This window comes from Triticum aestivum, chromosome 2D (genome assembly GCF_018294505.1).
Source record: "Triticum aestivum cultivar Chinese Spring chromosome 2D, IWGSC CS RefSeq v2.1, whole genome shotgun sequence".
NCBI classification, from domain to species: Eukaryota; Viridiplantae; Streptophyta; class Magnoliopsida; order Poales; family Poaceae; genus Triticum; species Triticum aestivum.
The window spans coordinates 517492635-517515684 of record NC_057799.1 but is presented as its reverse complement, the minus strand read 5'-3'; positions in this window follow the sequence as shown (position 1 = coordinate 517515684).

The following is a 23050-nucleotide window of genomic DNA, read 5'->3' as shown; positions in this document are numbered from 1 at the left end:
AGTACCACTTTGGCATGTCCAAATAGTATCCATTTTCTGCGGTGCTTTCCTATGCCCAAATAACCATCCTCCACCAAATGCCAGCTCAATCCATTCATTATTTTAGCCCAGCTTCAACATTTGTATTTATGTCTAGTGTGGTACTTTGCAAAGCAAAGTACCACCTAGGCTCCTCCTTTTGAGATGAAAATTGTTGAAGACGGTCTTCTTAATAACTGATCATCCTCAGCCAAAACTCACGCCCATTAGCCATGTACATTTCCTGTACTGCTAATCAAACACTTGGCTGCTAATTCATGTTTGAGCATCGATCGGTCTCCTCGTGAGAATCTTATGTTGTAATTTTCTTCCTAGCACCTACCTTGGGAGTGCCCAACCCACTAGACATGCCTAGGCCGCCCAGAACACATGGCAACACCACGGTCACGCAGTGACCACGCGGCAGGCATGCGAGTTTACGCGCTCTAGAGTTGGGGCCCCCGGCCACCGCCTAAACCTCGACGTATCGCCACCAAATCATGTATTTATGATTAAATAGGTTCTTTTGTAACTAGAAATGATTTTTGGAAAAAATAAATAGCAAACTATGAGGCAGCTGCAGTTCAAATTTGACCCGCTTCCAGCTGAATCGGCGGAAATTTGTCTTTTTCATGAGAGGTGGATCAAAACTATTTACACCCAACCATTTTGTCAAGTGTGCATTAAATATGTCCTAGTATTTTAGAAAATTGATTTGGTCCAATTTTGCAACAATTATTTGGGAGGTCCTTCCCAAAAAAACCTCCTTTTGGGCACTCGAAAATTGGAAAATGGTTTTTTCGTCCAAAGAAAATGAAAACTTTCTTAGGCTACATTGTTTGCCATTCCAATATGCATCCTTGTGCACAATATTAGATCATTTGAACAAACTATGCCATGAATGTGGCCATAAGATTGATCATTTGGCTTGAAAGCCATTGATCTCCACACGTGATAGCTCGTTTCTGAGAACACATTTTTAAAATAATTGCCGTATTTCAAGTTTGTTATTTTTCTGGGAACTTGGCCACATATAGTGACACAATGCGAAGGTTTCGCAATTTTTTTGTTTTTTTTGAATTTTTTATGCCTGTTTCAAAATGCGGTCAAAACGGCGGGAATGACCGTTCCTAGCTAGTGGTTGAATCTTGGAATTTTTTTAGTGTTTCTCTGATTAAATAGATACTTATGTACATAGAAATGATTTTTGGAAAAAATAAAGAGCAAACTATAAGGCAGTTACAGTTCAAATTTGACCCGCTTCCAACTGAATCGGCGGAAATTTGTCATTTTCACGAGAGGTGGATCAAAACTTTTTACACCCAACCATTTGGTCAATTGTGCATTAAATATGGCCTAGTATTTTAGAAAAATGATTTGGTACAATTTTGCAACAAATATATGGTAGCTCCTTCACACAAAAAAACTCATTTTGGGCACTCGAAAAATGGAAAATGGTTTTTTCGTCCAAAGAAAATGAAAACTTCCTTAGGCAACATTGTTTGCCATTCCAATATGCACCCTTGTGCACAATATGAGATCATTTGAAAAAACTATGCCATGAATGTGGCCATAAGATTGACCATTTGGCTTGAAAGCCATGAAGCTTCACACATGATAACTAATTTCTGAGAACACTTTTTTTGAAATAATCACCGTATTACAAGTTTATTATTTTTTCTGGTAACTTGATCACATGTAATGACACAATGCGAAGGTTTTCAATTTTTTTGATTCGTTTTTGAATTTTTTATGCCCGTTTCAAAATGCGGTCAAAACGGCGGGCTTGACCGTTCCTAGCTAGTGGTTGAATTTTGGAAAACTTTTGATGTTTCTCTGATTAAATAGATACTTATGTACCTATAAATGATTTTTGGAAAAAATAAAGAGCAAACTACGAGGCAGTTGCAGTTCAAATTTGACCCGCTTCCTACTGAATTGGCGGGAATTTGTCTTTTGACACCCAACCATTTGGTCAATTGTGCATTAAATATGGCCTGGTATTTTAGAAAATTTATTTGGTCCAATTTTGCAACAATTATTTGGTAGGTCCTTCACAAAAAAACTCATTTTGGGCACTATTTTTTCGTCTAAAGAAGATGAAAACTTCCTTAGGCAACATTGTTTGGAATTCGAAGATGCACCCTTGTGCACAATATGAGATAATTTGAACAAACTATGCCATATATGTGGCCATAAGATTGATCATTTGGCTTGAAAGCCGTGAATATTCACGCATGGTAGCTCATTTCTAAGAACACTTTTTAAAAATAATTGCCGTATTACAAGTTTATTATTTTTCCTGGAAACTTGGTCACATATGATGGCACAATGTGAAGGTTTTCCAATTTTTTGATTTTTTTTGAATTTTTTATGCCCGTTTCAAAATGCGGTCAAAACGGCGGGCTTGACCGTTCCTAGCTAGTGGTTGAATCTTGGAAAACTTTTGATGTTTCTCTGATTAAATAGATACTTATGTACCTAGAAATGTTTTTTGGAAAAAATAAAGAGCAAACTATGAGGCAACTGCAGTTCAAATTTGACCCGCTTCCAGCTGAATCGGCGGAAATTTGTCTTTTTCACCGGAGGTGGATCGAATCTTTTGACACCCAACCATTTGATCAATTGTGCATTAAATATGGCCTAATATTTTAGAAAATAAATTTGGTCCAAATTTGTAACAAATATATGATAGGTCCTTCACAAAAGAACTCATTTTGGACACTCGAAAAATGGAAAATGAATTTTTCGTTATTCGAGGGAATAACACTACTACTTACTAGGAAACTTTAAAACATTGTCATTAAAAGTGAAGGAAACTTATCACCCGGCGTCGTGGTGTTGCGTTGGATCTCACGCTGCAATGGAGCTTCGCCGGGCGCCGTGGTGCTGCGTTGGAGCTCTTGGCGCGCCGTTGAGAGCTGGAATAGAGGTTCGTGGGGATGTCATCGGTGTTGCGTTGAAGCTTTTTCACGCTCGGTGTTGTCGTGACATATTGATGTGATCAAATGATCACCAATGCGCAGATCGGGCGTCTTCTAGAGGGATGATTTCTAGACAAAATCATCTGGCCGACACGCAGCGCCTATTGTTAATCGATTACGACCAATGTAGATGGTCATAACATCATGGAAACATGTTCTTCGTTCCGATTGGTTTATAGGCATGTCACGCGGATCAAGCATCATAGATTGTCGGATACTGCCAGATCCAATTGCCCACACCCCCTCTCCCTCTCACCCACCCACCGCGAGGTACCCTAAAAAACAAAACAAAAACCACCGCGAGCTCCTCTCTCCCCCGTGCAGCGAACCCTAGCACCTCTCTCCCCCGCACACCACTCCTCCTCCCTTCCAGATCGCAGCCGCCACCTCCTCCTTTCTAGATCGACGCCTCCACCTCCCTCCGGCCGAGCTCCCCGCCGTCCATGGCCTTCCCCACGCCCTCCTCCTCTCTCCCATCCCCTTCCCTCACCGCGAGCCCTTCTCCCCCGCGAGCCCTCTCTCTCTCCCTCTCGCGACTCCTCTGCTCCACTCGATTCCGGCGAGTTGAGGCGGCTCTCGCCGGCGCGCAGCACACCCCGGGCTCCCCTCATGCAGCTCTTCCCCCCTCCCGTCAGATCCGTCTCTCGCACCCTCTAGTGCAAGCCCGCAACATCACCCGTGGCTAGGGTTTCGGCCGCCACTTTAACTTCATCGGGATCTGCCACATGCGACGACGGTGAGGCCAGAGGTGGCTGGATCTAGCATCGGTAAGCCCCGCCCCTCCTTCTTCGTGCAGCATCTCCTCACCTCACCTCGTCTCATGCTCCTTTTTGTAGATATGCGTTCGCCGTGTTCCTGGTCTCCGGCTATGGTGAGGGGCGGGAGCATGCGCCGGAGTTCACCTCCTCCGGGCGGGCGGGCGGGCTGGGTGGCCTCCTCCTCCGGGAGGCGGCCGGGAGCACTGGGCCTGGACCACGGACACCCCGAGCCGCCGGACCCGGATCACAGACGCCGGCATCGTCTTCTCCGACTCAGACTAGGGCACCGCTGCTCCCGTCTCCAGTCCCTTGCCATTAGAGCACGGACGCCACTGCTACCGCCTCCAGTCCTGACAGGTGACAGCCGATGCCCTCATCTCCTTCGGCACTGGTTGTCCCTGTTTCCAGTGCCGATCCTGGCCTCGTGGGTGGTGGCCTCATGGGTGAGTTCTTGGAGAATCATTGCTTCCCGGTTTCCGCTTATACACTGAATCTCTGAACTTGTTGTCCATGTTGTAGTCCGTGCTTGCTTGCACAACTTTGTATTATCAAAATAGAGTGTGTGCTTGCTTGCTGTCCATTCAACAAGGGAATCGGGCGGGTTAGTTTGGTTTATTTGGTTCTGTTGTTGCTTTGGGCTAGTTTGGTACGTATGGGTTCAAATGGGTGCTTTATAGGAACGGATTGGATTGGTCTATGTTGAACAGAAAATCGAACTGGGCTGGGGTGGTTTGGTTTGATGCCGTACAAACTAAAATGGTCTGAACCCGGGGGTTCAACCGGCACTGCCACACCAATCGCAACCCACACGAACAAACTAATCCCAACGCTCAACTGTTTCTCTGTGTTGAGAGTGGATGTGTTGACGCCCAGGATATGTTAGTACTGTAACCTGTAAGTTGTAAGCTGTAACTGATGTAATCCTGACGTAATGAAAATTGCTTTGAGGATCTGTCAATTATACAGAGCTCTCCATGCCCAAGATGAGAAATTCTTGCTGTCAATCTGTTTGATGCCATCATTTTCTTACCATCATATTATATGTGCCGCTCAACATTCAAACTGCTTTAACCTGTACTAGTATTCAGTTTGTACCTCATCTAGCACACTGCCTAAAATTGCCACTATTCTTTCAATGAAATTAGTAGAATTACCTTGTGATTCCTCTGTTTGCTTCATATTATGGTTGCTCTACTGCTAGTGTCTTACTAGCTTGTTCTGACTCATCGTGTTCCCGCTTGTAGTTGATTTTCCATGTGCCTAAGTATATGGGTAGTAAACGTGCAAGCAAACATTTGAACTCAAACCCATCCATGCTATGTACTATACTATACTGAAGAAGTAATGTAGATGAATATATATGCAGTTTTTGAAACTATCCTCTAATCTGTGCTCGTTTTTACAGTTTGGTGCTACAGTTTAAACCATTATCTAATATGTGCCTTATCTACAAATTTTGGCATGAAATTAAATCTGGCTGCTTGTTTACATTCAAAGTCCATATATATCATGCTGAAATCAATGAACACCATATATAGAGAACTAGTACTAATTTATGTTCTGAACATGCATGGTTTGAAATGTCTAAATCAAAGTCATCTTGTATTGTTTCTGGTTGATTTTGCTGTGCTGACTGCTCACAACAAATATATATCTTTCAGACTCGATACATAAAGGACCGCAAGAGATTATATGGCAGGATACTGGACAGTAAAAGTGTCAAGTCCTCCATTCAAGCAAAGTCCAAGTATCGGTCCGAGATGGAGTAGTTTCTCCTCCTGTGCAATGTTCTTTCCAGCATCTCAGCTATGTACTCTAATTACTGGAGTATTCTGTAGATTATTTTCAATTAAATTAGTCCAGAGATGAGTCTTTTCCATTAACTAAATCTAAATGAAACATTAGATGAAACTTGCCAGAGATTATTTAAATATTGCAGTAACTATTTGACACAAATATTGTCATGCATCAGCAGTAGCATTAGATGAAACTTTTATAGTAGGACTTGCTGTTACAGTGGGACTTATCTCTGTAATTTAGCCAAACTTCATGTCACCATGCGAATAATGTTTTTGCTCAGAATTATTTTCTGTTTGTGTGGTGCTAAACTGCCAATAGAAGACGAGATGTCTTGTTGAACAACGCCGCAATTGCATTGTTGTATGTTATTTAGGGGTTGTCCCAGTTGCATAAGACCTGGAGTAAGAATAGGTCTAGTACTAATTTTGTGTCTGTGGGCATGTACATGTTCACTTGGGCCTTCTATATACACATAATTCAAAGCATATTTTACTGTGCATTTTGTATCTTTGCTCAGTACAGAATGTATTGCAAGTGTTGTTCATTATTTTTTCCTTTTGTCTAAATATATCACAAAAAGTTATGTATGGAGTAGTGATTGTCTAATGTCCTCTTAGGTTACCAAATGGATGAAGCTAAATCTTGTGTGACCCCGTAGCGTAGCACGAGCATCCTACTAGTTAGTATGATATGTATGTGTTAGGTTTGTCCAGTCCATCAATGTCGGTAAATGTGTTGTGGTCTATGAATGTGTATAGATTTTTTTAATTTTGTTGGCTGTTGCAACACTTGGATTATTTATTAATATAACCCAGCAGCGATGCTTCCATTTTAACACATGTACTAGTGTGCTAAACTACTACTGTACCTGCTTCTTCTTAGCCTGAGTAGTACATCAGGCTTGTATTAACTTGTGTTAATTGTATTAACTTGTAGCCTAGTCACTGCAGTCATCTTGTGCTTTTATCTTCTTTGTGATGTCATGTGCCTTTGAGTCTACTTATTGAAGACCTTATGCTCATATATCTTTTTAGTCCCTCTATTTCCATAAATGTGACACTGTTTTGTTTCTAACTACTTGACACATACAAGTTTGAGGGCATTATCCTAAACTCCTGCTATGATCTCTATGTTCTATTTTGTCTGTTTATACAAGTGTTTATGGGGTGCTAAATCTGATGTGAATGGCGTCAAGGATCAGAATATTCAGTTTTTGTTTTACTTCAGTTCATGTTGAGTTCCATAACAGAACTGCTTGATGTTGTTACCTATGGAAATCTCCTTAGTGTTCTTAAAGCAGCCTTATTTAATCTTCTTCAGGTTTTCAAGGGGGTTTTGTTTATGATAGCCATGGAGCAGGAAAAACCGACGTGCTACTAAAGCTAAAATGGTACTGATTCTGATTCTCGTATCATTTCGTGAACGAAATTTGTGTCTTGGCAATCCTTGATGGATGCTAGTCATGGTGTGTAGTATAGCTAATTCTTTACTTATCTTTATAACATTCAAGAGCTCTTTAGTCCTGCCAGGACAAGGTTTGATGGAAATTCGTTGGAGCCTTTCATTGTTTCCTTGCTTGATGCAGCAGATTCGTACCTGCTATGTTTGTGCTTGCTTAGTTTAGCTATTGTATTCGTGATTTGTTATTTTGGGGTGAGATGTGGTCTGTGTCTAATTGTTGTGTAGAGATGCATGTGCTTGGAGCCTTGCTGTATATCTTTGTATCGCCTTCTTTGCAAGCTACCCGTTTTGTTTACCTTTTGTATAGTCCCAAAAAGGTTTTTAGGTTTTATAGCAAAGCTGAAGCCTATTGTGTTCACATGTTTCACTGAGGAAAACTTCAAATCTTAGTCTGTAGAGAAAATGCTTTGTGTCACATGCTCAACACACTTTGAACTATACGCCTGGTCCAGTTTTAGAGAAAATTGGGTTCAGTTTTAGAGAAAAATGCTCCTGGTTGTTTAACACACTTATTGAACTAATCAGGCTACCGACTAACTACCATCAGTATCCACCAAACGGTTGTGGAAATAACTTTTGCTGATAATCCTTTGTTTTAAACAAGTACTAATATTTTGGTAGGACAAGAAGTTTCAAATTCTTATGCTGGTTTATGTTCTCTTTTTAGGTTATGAGAAGATATGCTGCTGGAAAGACGCTCTTAGCAAACTGGAAGGGCTGCAACCAAATCCAATCGACAACATGGCAGTGGTCTCCGAATATCTAAGCTAGTGATCATATTTTCAGCGATTCCTTTTCTGTTTGGCCTTCTTGTAGGTAGTGTACATTAGTTGTCTGTTGGAGTTGTGATGGCAGTATATCTTTTTTGTTGCTTCGCTGTCGTTTGATATAGATGGCATTCTTCTAGTTGCTGCTGCTTATGTATAGATAATCTGATGAAGATGTACATATGATATATGATTGTACGGCGAAACAAATATTGCTTTGATAGCAAAATAAAAAAACTCATCTATTTCTCTGTTGTTCAGTCCTATGAATTAGTGGGCTGAAAATATTGATGGGCTGGAAGAGGCTTTGGCCCAAAAAATGCTGGACAAAGATGAGAAAAAAGTCTTAAAACTAGAAAATGGACCGCAAAAAGGAGAAAATGGAAAAGGCTTAGAAAACAAGAAAGGCCAAATTGTTGGGCTAGGCCCATGTAGCTAGCAAAAATTAACACGGAAAAAACATAAAATGGGCTGAATTAATGGGCTTGGCCCATATAAACACCCAATTGGACCGGGCCGATTCTAATTTTTGACCTTTTCAATTGGTCGCAATTTTGCCACGTCAGATTGCCACGTCGAATCCGACCTTGCCTGGGCAGACAGCCAGTGACCAAAACAAAAGGTCATGGGTTCAACGACCTTCTAGTCGTAAACTGAAATTAACGACATTCTCTGTGAGAAGGTCGTTAATTTCAGTTTACGACTGCCAGCTTTTGACCTTCTGTTTTTGGTCACAAAAAGGTCGTAAATGAAAAACAATGACCTTTCAGTGACCAGTAGTCAAGGTCACAAGTTGACATATTTCTTGTACTGAGGGGTATGGGTATCTTTTTGCAAAATTCCCATTTGTTTCCTTCCTATATGTCAGATATAAATCGGACGGCCTATATTGCAAGAAAAAAAAGTATAGAGAAAAAAAAGTAGACAGTAAAGGAAGTAGAGATAAATATAAAATATAAAATATAAAATAAATATAACAGTAGAGAAGAGAGTAGCGATAGCAGAGACATCGGGAAAGGATCGCGCGCGCATGGGAAAAAGCGGCCGGGCGTGCGCTAGTTTTGGCGCGCGGCGTCCGGCGCGCTTTATAAAATCCAACGCCCTCCCACCGCTCTGTGCCTTGCCACCGCTCTCTCCCCGCTCTGTGCCTTGCCACCGCTCTCTCCCCGCTCTTTTTCGCCTCGCCGCCGCCGCGCCACCATGCCGTCGCATCGCCGGGAAACTTGGGGATACCGCGGCGTCCGCGCGCGCCCCTCCGGCGGCTTCTCCGCCGAGATCTGGTTCTGCGGGATGCGCCTCGGCCTCGGCCATTTCGACACCGCCAACAAGGCCACCCGCGCGTACGGCGCGGCGGTGTGGCGCCTCCGGTGGCCTCATAGAACATTCAACTTCCCCAACGTGCCGACGCGGGAGCGGGCGCAGGAGCTCGCGCCTCTGCCGTGGCTTAGCACCGACGAGGATCATCATGGCAACCGGAGGCAGGAGCACCGTCTCGGCATCGCCGAGATGGACGAGGAAGCCATGGCGCTGTGGCGCCAACACTTCCCGCAGGACATCATCAACGAGCGCGAGTTCTACGCGCAAAGGAGGGCGGAGAGGGATAAGAGGAGGGCGGAGCGAGCCGCCTATCGAGAGGACAAGCGTAGGCGAAAAGCGGACGCTTAATTCAACATGAGGCTAGGAGCAGCGTCGCCCTGGGAATCCAACGACGATCGGTATCTTCACGCCTACAGTCAGACGTCGGAGGAGGACATCACCGAGGAGGAGTCAGACGACGAGGAGTAGTTGAATTATCTTTTTTTATCTATCTATGCTGAGAACTATCCTCTACTCTCTAGTATCTACTTCTCGATCTCAGCACTGTAAATGCTTTTTTAAAGCACCGCGCGTTGCGATTCTGTTGGAGGTGCTCTAACGTGGCAGACAAGTGCTTTAATGTTGCCCACAAGATGCGCGAGTATTACTAGTAGTATATTTTTCTTGCCATGTTGAGATTTTAAAACCACGAGTGCGAACATGCAGAGGAGCAATGAAGACCAAACACGGGATATTCGGGACATCTTCAAGGAGCGTGGCAAGTTAAAGAGGAGCTGCACCGAACCTGTAAAACGAGCTTTGGTAAGTAACACCCTTTCAAGTACTTTCGTGTAGCCTCGTGTTCTTCGATGTGTATATGTTGTAGTTTCTGTTTCTCTTAAGCGTGGTGTTCTTCGATGTGTAATAAGAAGAGTCTTAATCGTCCTAATGCTTTCGTTTTTAGCTTGATGTAGGAAGTGGGCGTTCTCACCTTGTAGTCTGTTTTTATTTTATTTTTCCTTTTGAATTCACTTCTCCGAGTTCTGTTTATCTGGCTTCTAATAAATGGATCTAGGTTGCTCTGAGTATTGATCTAAAAAAGAAGTAACTTCATGTCAGGATGCAGTTCCTGCGAGGAGGGAAGTATGGTCAACCTCGAGATCATGTTTCCAAAATGAGGCTGGATTACACACAAGGCGCCAGTTCCCTAATGATGCTGGATTAGACACAAGGTGCAAATTCCCGGATGATGCTGGATTACACACAAGCCAGGTGGAGTCGTCAGCTGTTCGTGTCCTCATGGCATTAGTAAAGGCTGAAAGAAAGCGTGCAGCAGCCCTTGAGAATGTAGCTGAGTTCCTGAAGAAGCGAAAAGAGAAATCAGATGCTCTCTTCACCCAAGCCAAATAAGAGATGGAAGAAGCCAGAAATAAGCTAGCAGAGGCAGAGCAGGCTAGGCGTCTCCTGCTATCTAAAACTGTTGTCAATACAAAATTTCCTTCATAATAGCTAGGTTCAAATGTTTATCCAGTAAGCATGCCTGTTGTGATGTCCGTGCATCTACTGATGTGGCACAAAATGTTTTTTTCCGGGTCATGTAATAACAACAATTACTTTCCAAACAATAACAGACGAAGCATTAGACATGGTATAGTTCACGCGCAAGCCCGACATTCCAAGTTCAACTTCCACATCAAACTCATGTTCACAGATATCTGCACATTCATACATAATGTCCACAACCATGATTCACTTCAAAGCCAAAAAAATGTGAGGAGAGTTATAAATAAAGAAAATCCTTTACTAGTTCCTGCTACTAGTGCGAGCACAACAAGTCAAGACCATGCGTAAATTAATTATATTTTAGTCGTTTTTTGTGTTCTAAAATGCTTGCCGGCTCGCGGAAGGACGTGTTGCCAGCACACGCGCGGATTCAATGAAGGCAGGCGGGGCACGCGGCGAGAAGGCGTGCTCAGCCGGGCCTGCAGCGAGTGCGGCCCTCTTGGCCGGCGCGCCGGTTCAATGCCTGCGCTATGAGAGGTCGCGTCCGTGTCAAAGCAATCACTCCCTCCAATCCTTTTTTGTTTGGGTATAACAAAATCTCATTTTCCATTCACATTTTGCAAGTAAAATTCGTGGATAAACTTTGACCCAAAGTACGATGGGGACTAGTAAACCTGAATGGAGGTAGTAGTTTTTTTAATCAAAGAAGGGTATCCCCTTCCGATTTTCATTACTGAAAACCAGCATCTAAATCTAAACCATAGTATTTGCCCTAGAACTACCAGGTTCAACATCTCACAACATAAACCCATACAACCTCCATCGCAAAAAAACCATACAACCATACGCCAAGGAGGTACGTAGTACTATGAATTCCATTTTCGCTCCATACCAATCGTTCTAAAAACTACTTACTACTTATAACGCGCCATTGAAAGTCAGAACTCTTAACCCCACAAAAAAACTATATTTTAAACGTGGCTACTCGATCTGTGGCAACTGGCGAGCCACCCGCTCCAAGTCGTTCACCTGTGGTCCCGACCATCAACTCCTACGGATCAAATTATCACGCGAGCTGACTATTCCTACAAAGGTGTTCCACCACGTACCCGGTACCCGCGAATGCAGAAATCGTGCACCTAGGGTTTTAGGGTTTATTTGTTGACGTCGCCTTTACGTAACACTCATGTGTGCGAGACAGCGAGAGGCCGACTGCATGTGTGCGCCTCTTCTCTTCGTATATGTACTCCACCGTTTGTCTGGTGTCCAAAAAATTATAATAACTACTAGCAATGTGCCAATGCGTTGCCACACGATCAAAGTAGATTAATACATATTCACCGATTTGATAGAAAAAAAGTCTAGTTCTGAAATATGTATATCACTAAAAATATGTTATGTTTCACTCAAAATATATTCCTTTGGCGGTTTTTATGAGATAAGGGAGGAATGTTGTTGGTTTCAAGATTCGAGAAGTGGTATATGTCTAATTTCTACTCTTACTAGCAAGATGCGCGTGCGTTGCACGGAACATCAAGATCTTGTGGGAGAAAAGGATGAACGAGGGAAGGCCTTATCTGCAAATGTGGTGAATAGTGCGGGTAAATTGCCATATTTTTCTTCCTATCTGTCAGATATAAATCGGACGACCTACATTGCAGGATGGCAGGCCCACCATCATCACCAACTCTATTTTTTATCCCTACTCTTATAAAAGCATTGTCGGTGATGATCGTGTGCCTGCCATCCTGCAATATAGGCCGTCCGATCTATATCTGACGGATAGGAAGGAAACTATGGCAATTTTGCAAAAAGATACCCACACCCCTCTCCACATTTGCAAATAAGGCCTTCCCTCGTTCATCCTTTTCCCCCACAAGATAAACTACTCATACAAATGCATCTTGATGTTCCGTGCAATGCATGGGCATCTTGCTAGTTGTTGCAAAAAGCCCATGTGTGTGTGTGTGAGAGAGGGAGAGTGGAGGAGGACGGAGTGCATGTGTGACAAAGACACAAGGAGTGTGTGTGCGATAGGTATCAGCTTAAAATGAGGTGATAGTGTGTGTGTGCACAATCGAGAGGGCGTGTCTCAAGAAGGGAAGAAAAATCTACATAGATACAAGGAGCGGGAGAGAGACATGTATGCGATGGTGGAAGCACGAGTGTGCGGGTGTATAAACCTATCTAGAGGCTAGCCAGTCGATAAATGTTTGTGAGAGAAATACGATTCGGGGTGCGAAAGCGAGAGTTTTGTGTGTGTGTGAGAGAGAGACGGTAGTCGGGAAGGGGAGTGGAAGCAGGAGTTGTGTGTGTGTGTCTGTGAGAAAGAGAGAGGAGACGGTAGTCGGGGTTGTCTGATCGGTAAACAAATGAATAATGACAGTCTGGGATGGAGACGAAAAGGAGACCGCAACAAATGTTGTCTCTACAGGAGAGAGAGAGAGAGTAATTTTAGTGGTATGAGTCATATGTAGAGACATATAGGGTGTGTGAGAGAATCCCATAGAGAGAAAGACAAAGTGAAAGACGAGTGGAGACTGTGTGTGTGGCGGTGAAAAAGAAAGCTTAGGTACCGAGTGATACCAGAGAACAGTAGAGACGTGAGAGATAATGAAAACCGTGTAATGTATAATGATAGGGAGAGTGTGACACTTCTCAAGGGAGACGTCGAGAGACCATGTTAGCGAGGATAGGAGAAACATGAAGTAAGCGTGCGGGTGAGCTGGAGAAAAGAGAGTGATAGCTACCTGAAGGAGCATGCATGCGAGAGAGATGGGTGTGAAAGGAGTGAACTAAAAAGGGATTCAAATATTTGAATTCGAGATGATGATACATGTAATCCATACTCGAACCAAAATTGATCTATCAAACATGCATACTCATATGAATTCACGCACATCTATGTTATTTAATATGTAGATATTACTGATCCATACATTTTAGTAGAACATAATTTGGTTAATTTTTTTTGAATTCAACCTTAAGATTTCGAGATCGTTGTATTTGTAAATCATATTATACATATAAAGGAGCAGAATTCTTTGTTGTGCTTTTGAAAGTATATATAAAATAAGGATGTATATAGAATGTAATTCCAATTGAAAATGGATCCCGCCCGAAAAAAATAGAATACAAACGGGATTCGAATTGAGTTGGCACGGTAAACGTGCACTCTCCAAAATTTGAACGAAGCGGCGAAAGTCGCAGTAACCGCCCGAAACCAAAATCTGCGAGATGGAAATCACTACTGCCTATCCCTGCCACGCAAAGCCTATCTGCTGGATTTCTATAGGTTTCGATAGGGGTAGGTTTGTAATTTCACCCAAACGTGACGTAACCGCCTCTCACCCGGATTCATACACGGTGGGCGCCAAAACAGTGTGTCCTCGGCCGAAATCGACTCCCTCCCCGATTCATATTCATACACGGTGGGCGCCAAAAACAAACTCTCGTCGGCAAATATTCGGTGTATGCAAGATTACCGTCCTATCCCCAACCAACTAATGTTGTTGTGATGTAGTAGAAATTTGAAACGGGGGCTAAGTTTGTAAATTTCCTCGCATTTGATACAAGCGCGCCCTGAATACATGGTTTCCCCCTTCCTCTCTACCTCCCTTTTCCCCATTCATACTCCGTGGGCGCCAAAACACCCTCTCCACCCCACCCTCCTCCGTCCGCCGCCGTCCGCCACCCCATCCGCCGCCGTCCTCCTCCACCATGCCGGAGCTGATACCCCGACGCCGCTGTCCATTACAAGAGATCGACCTCTCTCATCCACGGCTTCGGACCGGGATCCTTGCATCCCGTCCTCTCGCTTCATCCCCGCCGTTGTCCACCTTGCCGGCGCCGCTCCTACGACCGTCTCGTCCACCGCGCCTCGCCGCCACCGTCTACCCTCCTAGATCTGCTTCCACGCCGCCGACAGCCATCGCTACCGCATCACTGTCAAATTCTCAGCAGATGCGTACACGGTGCCACACCAGAGGCGGTACTCTTTCGTATCTGCTCAACTTATTTATCGCAGCAAGAAAATAGATCGCCACTGCTTTACTCTGATTTCTTGTCTTGGTTGCCAAGTTGCCTTTGTCCGGTTTGCACCTTTAGATCCGCCATGGCACGCTCAACACTATACTCCCAATGCTTATGGTTTTCCCCTTTTATATTCCACACTAGTTAAATCACAGTAGACTAAATTTCAAAATTGGGTCAGTCGATTTTTCAGAGCTCGCCGGAGTTCGCCGGTGCGAACGAAGGGGCTCGGGTGGTTGTGGGGCCTTGCTGAACGAAGAAAACTCGACGCGGGTGGGGGTTGGGGCGGGGGTGGGGGGTGGGGGTGGCGGAGGAACACAGGTGGCGGGGGCCGGGTCCGGCTGGCAGCCCGTGCGGTGTTCTGTATGGGAAGAATCAGAGACGAGGAAGAAGATGGGTTAGGAGACGTAGGATCTTCATCAAACCGCCTGAAATGGTCGAGAGACAGCTGGGAGTTGCATTCTTAATGCGCTCTGGTTCATCATGTGTGGGCACTGCGCAACCAACATTTTATTATCCAAAATCTGCTTGCTCTTCTTTACCATGTTCCTCTTCCGTTCTTCTTTAATATGTACTCTCTCTGTTCATAAATACAAGTCTTTGTATAGATTCCACCATGGACTACATATGGAGCAAAATGAGTGAATCTACACTCTAAAATGTATCTGGATACATCGGTATGTGATCCATAGTGGAAATCTCTACCAAGACTTATATTTTGGAACGGAGGGAGTATGATAGTGGTACAGTATGTTCCTTGTACTGAAGATGAGCAGGGACTTTTGCAGTGTAGAGGTCTATACGGTCGGTTGTGATGGATACTTTGAGCCTCTTTGATTCGTAGGATCTTGTAAACATAGGAATAGGATTTGTAGTCACCCGCCCACTTGAATCCTATAAGAATAGCAAGAAAATGAGGGGAGCTGTGTCGCCTTTGGGAGTAACACTGATATTAACAGTACCGCACCTTCACTTGAAGAGAGCTGGTGTCCGAAGCCTTTCTAGCCGTACTAGCAATACTAGCACATATATTCCAGCAAGTTCCACTTTGCTGATTTTACTCTGATGCTTAAGGTTTTCCCGTTATATCTACACTATGATCTGTGTAGCTGCTTTGTGTCGCACTAGCAGCAGTCCACTCTTGAAGCTAAACACTGCAATGACTTACAAAATTGGCACCAAGGCATTGAGTGCCATTCTGGATGCAATGAAACTCATATGCTCCCCACCTGTTGATTCTTGTTCAGAATATGATCCCAATGACTATTCTAACCTCGAGGAGTCAAAGGCAGATGGCCTATCTTGTTCACCCATCAAGGTGCATGTTCTAATTTGGCAATGTTTTATTGATTGCGGGTATCTTGCATATGTTGTCTTGCATTTCTTCTACTTTGTTGCACCGCCATCTGCTTAGTTTACTCATCATATATGTCGAGATGTCATGCCCATCCATTATCAATACATATTCCATCTGTCATCATACCATGTTTTTCCACTCAACATATTCCATCTGTCATCATACCATGTTTTTCCACTCAAATGCTGTTCTTGTTCATCAGACATCAAAAAGGAAGAGGGTGATTGTCGAACCTGAAGGAGCACCAGCAAAGTCCTTGAAAAACATGGTTGTGTCGGAGAAATCAGACAGCACCCCACTTGTATTGGCTGTACAAGCAGTGACACAAAACGTAGGACCGACTCCAGCAGACTGTACCCATACTTCACTGGCCACACCACTAGCCCCACCACACAGGACCTACACTCCAGCAAAAGGTATACCGATTTCATTTGCCATAGCACCAGCTGTACCACAGAAAAATCCCACTCCAGCAAAAGGTACAGCAAGTCCACCGGCCGAAGACCTATCCCAACTGCAGAGACGGCCAATTCCTACAGATTGGAACCCCATTCCATTTATTCCCAGTTTAAAAGACAGTGCTTTGAATGTTGTTAGGGACTACGTGCATATATTCCCATCATGGGAAGATTATTGTGAAGACAAACACCATTTTCACATCTTCCTGTCCAACTTACGCGTAAGTGCTATTATTCGTGGTTATTATTTTCCTGTTTTCTGCTGATTGAACACATCAATGATTTTCCTGTTTTCTGCTGATTGAACACAACAATGTCATATCATTCTACTATTATTTAAACCGTCTCTTTATTTGCCAATCTGAAATGGTATAAATTGACATCACACTAACCATTGATACTTATGAGTTCTTGGTCTGTAATCCAGTGGTGTCGTGAAGCTGCCAACTCCTTCACAATGTCATTTCCTGCCATGTCTTGACCTGAACAATACCATATTGTGTTAATGCAATTTTAAACTCTGTCACTTTATTCGTCAGTAAGAAATGTGATGAATTGTCAGCACTGATACTTTTATGTGCAAAACCTGTCATCTGTCTGCTTGTTTATCTTTCAGAGTGAGGAAGATATAAGTGTTGAACAAGCGCAGTCTCATCATCTTGCTCAGCTGCTTGCGCTGCAGCTCCCCAGCAGGGCTAACCTTTCTTGAACTTTATTGAAGTGATGTCGGTTTTGTATATTATTTTGTCGGCGTGTTTATTTGCACTGGTGGCGATCTTTGATGCCCAGTGTATGTAATCTACTGTCTGCTTGTGCTTTATTATCATAGTGGCAAACTTTGATGCCCAGTGGATGTAATATGCCGTAATTTCTTTATTGTATAGTCTAGGTTTTTTCTTATTCACGATGCTGCAGTTATTTTACAGTATATATATCCTGTCTTCGCAGTAAACCGGCCAAATCGTAAAATTACGGTACATAATCGGGCCATCATGCAATCACGATGTAGGTTGGGCCTGAAACGTGCCGAACTGCTCATGGGCCGGTAGCAGCCCGAAATGTACCTCGGCCCATGATTGTGCGAATCAAATCACGGGCTTTTAACAGGCCAAAATTGTCTCGGTCCTTGTTTGGCCCAATCAGATATCGACAGCAAGCAGGCCGGGTGCAAACCGGGCCGTAGTTAGGCCCAACTATATGACAGGCTTTTAACAGGCCGAAATTAATATAGGGCCGAAATGTTAAACGGGCCCTTAACAGGCCAAAACTAATATCAGGACGAATTACTAAGTGGGCCTTTAGCAAGTGGGCCCAAAAGCATAGTGTCCAGTTGACGGGCCGAATCTGATATGGGCCATAATTGAGCCCAAAGCCTCTTAAAGGGCCGGACCTGATCTGGGCCGTAATTTGGCCCAGAACGTGGTAGGCTTTTAACGGGCCGGATCTCATTTGGGCCACTATTAGACCCGGAGTGTGGCAGGCCATTAATGGACTGGATCAAATATGGGCCGGCATTTGGCCCAAAACATGGCAGCCAGTTAATGGGTCGGCCTACTAGGGTCCTCAAAATCTTGTGGGCCTACAGCTGGGCCGGCCCATTAATGTCGGTGAAATCTCGTGGGCCTTTAGCTGGGCCAGCCCATTATGATCCGCAAGAATCTTGTGGGCCTTTACCTGGGCCGGCCCATTATGGCACACAAAAATCTTGTGGGCCTTTACCTGGGTCGGCCCATTATGGCCCGCAAAATCTTGTGGGCCTTTAGCTGAGCCAGCCCATTATGGTCCGCAAAATCTCGTGGGCCTTTAGCTGGGCCGGCCCATTTAAACTTGATGGGACGGACCTGACACGTGTCTCCTCCAGCCAATGGTGATTTTACACGTGGAAAATCCCCATTGGTCGGGGCTGTTAACGGGTTATCGGATCCTAAACCCGACCCGATAGCTTAATGGTGTTCCGTTACGGTGGATGCCACGTGTCGGTCACCCTTGACGAAAGCACTTCTGTGACGCACGATTTATCGTCATGGAAGTGGACACTTCCGTGATGATAATTTTGGCAATGTCATGGAACACTTCTACGACATCACAGGTATGACTATCTTAATTCTGTCATAAATTTGTCATGGATGTACATGCATGGCAAAAAACGCGACCTACTGTGACAAACACGTATCATCACGGAAGTGTATTTTTTTTGTAGTGATGAGGAGCATGACATGGCGGCAGCCCGTTCGGCGATTTATCAGCAAGATCTGCGTCGTTATCATAGCCGCCGGGTTAGAACCAGAACCTTTCAAGAAGAAGATTTGGTGCTTCGACTCATCCAGGATCAGACGGATATGCACAAGTTATCCCCCCCTTGGGAAGGACCTTTTGTGGTCAGCAAGAATCTGCACAACGGGTCATACTACCTAATCGATGTTCGAGAGCGCAAAGACTCACGTAAATCGGAGGAGGAGACCAACCGGCCGTGGAATATTGCTCATCTTCGGCCCTACTATACTTGAGCTACAGGCTCTGCTTATGTACATATTATGACATTGAATATATTATGATCAATATAATAAACCAGAACCTCAGCTAAAGCGGGGTATCTGTTGTTTTCCTTACATCATGTGTGGTTACATGGAGCTTACAAAGCGTCGTCCGGTTTACCCCTTGATTTAGCTTCTCAAAGCTTCATATTAGATCACTTGGGGGCTTGGTCGTATCCGAACCATAGCTACACCTCTTGATCGGCGCAATGCCACAGCATCACTTGGGGGCTTGGTCGTATCCGAACCATAGCTACACCTCTTGATCGGTGCAATGCCACATCATCACTTGGGGGCTTGGTTGTATCCGAACCATAGCTACACCTCTTGATCGGCGCAATTCCACAACATTACTTGGGGGCTTGGTCAAACCCGAACCATAGCTACACCTCTTGATCGGCGCAATGCCACAGCATCACTTGGGGACTTGGTCGAACCCGAACCATAGTCACACCTCTTGATCGGCTCAAAGCCACGTCAAACCGGGGCCAAAGAGAGTGTTGTAAAACAACACCTCAAACATAGGCACCCACTGAGCACAGCTCACAATGTTGCTTGGGATCTCTTTGCTGTCGAATTTCGGGCCGGGCAGCCCGTAAAAAGCCTCGACTACAACGGTTTTTACTTGCCTTTTCTGAGTTTTCTTTGTTCTCATAAGATTGGTAACATTTTCAAACCGGTGTTTATCAACCCGGTTAGGCTGTCCACTACAAGTTGTCAGTACATGATCAAGTTATAACCCGGAGACTATCAGCCCGGTCTGGTTTTGGCTAAAATGTCACCAATATGGAATAAATCGGTGTTTATCACAGCCCAGAACGGTTTTATTGTAAACCGGTATCATATAACAGGAGTTACTTCTACTCCGGATTAGGGTTATTACCCTCATTACAAAGTTGGTCAGCCAACATTATGCCTAACGGTCACAGGTATCATATATTTCCATATTTGGTTATCTTTTACAACCTTGGTTATAAACCTTGGTCATATATATATTTGGGTATCATGACCCGCCCGGTGGTAAACAGCCAGGGCGCTTTAAGCTTCTTATCTGCAGGAACAACTTGAATAAATAGCTATGGATTATGAACATCATATCTTAAGCATGGCGGATTAACATGCATCAGTTGCAGATAAATATGCACGAAGGCATAACAGACCAAGTGTTTTAACTAGCCTATTACAACGCATTTCAGTGCCCAACGGGATAATTGTTTATCAATAAGCATTGCAGCATGGAAGACTAAACCGGCCCCCGGATTATGATTGCTTATCAGCTTGACCTGACGGCTGGGGATCATCTTGCACCGGTTCATCTTCTTCGTCTCTACCCAGCGGCTGGAAGTCAACAGTTGTCCAGTCGATCCCAGTTAAAGCTTGGAACACAGCTTCATCGCTTATAAGGGTGGACGGTTCAATGTGAGGGGCATAAATGTGCTTACGGATTGGAGGGATCAGGTTTTGAGCATCAGGAGTTGGTGCAGCAACCCGCTTGTTATTGGTATCATAACTCGCCTGGTAAAATGAAAGGTCAGCCTCTTCAGCAAGTTGACAAGCCAGTGGACGTACTTCCCGGTTTATGGCGCGGAGATCTTCAGTGCCAAACTCTGATCCGTCTTCTTTTAAACTTGGGTAGCCTTTAGCCACGTCCGTCGGATCAAGGTCAGGCACCCATGCTTTTGCCCAGGTTAGTGCGGTCGGAGCGCCAGCCCTTGCAGCAGACCTCTTTAGCTCTTCTACCCGGGCAGGCAGCATAGATAGCCTGTCTAAGGTATCCTTGATTAACGTCAGGGGCGGCTTATTGTGAGAAGCGGTGCAGATAATTCGTTGTGCGCCGGTATACAGTTGCTCTATCAGCGTGTAGGAAGCCTTCAGCTTCTTCTGAACATCAGAGCCCAGATGACTAATGCGAGTTCCTGCATCATTGCAAAACATCAGTAAACCGGCAACACATAGGAAGATATGATTGAAGGTATAAAGAAAGGATGCTTACCAAACACAGCAGCAGTCATAGCATGTACTTGCCGCTTTACACCACTCAGCTCGTCTACCACCGGTTTGAGAGCTGCTTCTGCGTCTTCAGCTCTTTTCTGCAAAGCAGATTTCTCTGTGTTCCAATCCGCCCGCTCCTTGGCGAAGCTCTCCTTTAGCTTTTCCATAGCGGCTAAGGCGCTTGTCAGCTCATTTTTTGCTTTGGAAGTTTCGGCCTGTTGGGACTTGATGTTCTCTTGCAGATCAGCGATTTGGCTTTCCTTCTTGCTCAGCTCCGCCTGTAAAGGGACAGATGTATAACTAGTTGACATTACATATTTGAAGTACCAAGCCCATAACAAGTTATGCCCTTGATACTTGGGGGCTAATGCATGCTTGCTCTTGATCAGAAATTTCTACAAGTCCCAAGCACAATACAAGTATTAATCTTGGCACTTGGGGGCTAATGTGTGTTTGCTCAAAAAGCTGTTGGTATGGGAATTCTTCTAGAGTCCCGGTTCATCTTTATAAAGTTAAACCGGCCCTTGGGGGCTATACCGGTGAAAGAGCAGTATGGCAAATTTTAAAGAAACCGCTTCATCTTAAAGAGGTAACCCGGTCCCTGGAGGCTAAATATGCAAAGATAAGTTATGACAAAAGTCCCGGTTTAGATCGGTATCATAAACTGTCACTTGGGGGCTACTAGGAGTTGATAAACTGCAATTGGACAAAAGAGAAAAATGGTAGTTACCTCGTATCGCTCCTTCATCAAGTTTACCAAACTAGCTTCATAGTCACGGCTGGTATATAGACGGTTCAAGAAGCCAGAGTGAATGTCTTGAGCATTGAGATGGGCGTAGCTTGATAAATCGGCATTCCATTTGCCTTTGCCGATAGCAGAGAGGTCGTCCTTGGCAGTATGCTTTGACAAAGCGACAGGGTTGCCAGGAGTGGTGTGGCCAGTACCAGTAATCATAATGTCATCATCTTGGTCATCAGCAGCCCTCACTTGAGTCGGCGGTTTGTCAGTATCCTTAACTGGACTGACCGGTTTGTCATCAATTCAGATAGGGCTGGTTGGCCGTTCTGCATGGCTTGTAGTGTCTACTTGCACTTGTTTGGCTAGGAAATCATGGTCTTGAGGCGGCGGATTGTTAAGCATGTCGTCAGCGTCGGCTTCTTCTGGATCTGGAGTTTTTTCCAGTTCGACAACTACATTATCATCAGCCGGTTTGCTTAACCGAGCCTTCTTGCTCGGTCTCGGCATGGCGCTGAGAAAAGATAGACATGAGAATCAGTACAGTATGAAAAGAAAACACATCAAGAATAAAGACACGTGCATAGCTCAACCAGGAACTATTTTGAGGGGCGGAAGCTGTGTGGCCGATGACACACCAGAAGATGAGTGAGAAGTACCGTGATAATTTGAATCAGATGGGTGAAGAGGCTGGCGGAAACAACCTGCTTTGGGGTATGAAGTATCAATGGGATAAGAGACCTCGGATCGGCGTTTCCGAACCGGACTGTTCGGTAAACCGGCGGAGGTAACTACCTGGCCACTGTGCCGGGTTGTACGGCGAGCCTCGTGCTGCTGCGTCTTCAAAAGAAAGTTTGGATCCAAGTAAGCAAGAGGGTGAGAAAATTTTACTTTCTGGTTTGCTTGACGGATTTTTGATGCTGGCAGAGGATCTGAATCAGAGGAAAGAATGGTTACCTCTACGTCCTCAGCATGACTGCCTTCAGCGTCGTCCTCATAATAATCATCGTCAATGAGATGTACGAAAAATGAACCAAGAGAGTCAAGTTCTACCTCTGGTTCCGGATTACCCACATCGTCATCAGCTGGTAGATCGGAGGATGCAGTGGTCCTTTTCTTGGCAGGTTTTTTAACAACCTTGGTGTTTGGACAACCTGGCTTGACCGGTTTGTCTTGCGGCTTCACCGGTTTGTCTTGTGATGGCTTCTTGTTCCAGAACGGATCATCACCCTGTGAGAAAATAATCACACTTTCAGAGAATATTTGGACAGAAGCAACTTCAAATAAAAAGATTATATGATTCTTACAGTTGGTGGTTTGTTGAAGGTGCAGAAAGGGAGTAGTTCGGTTTGGG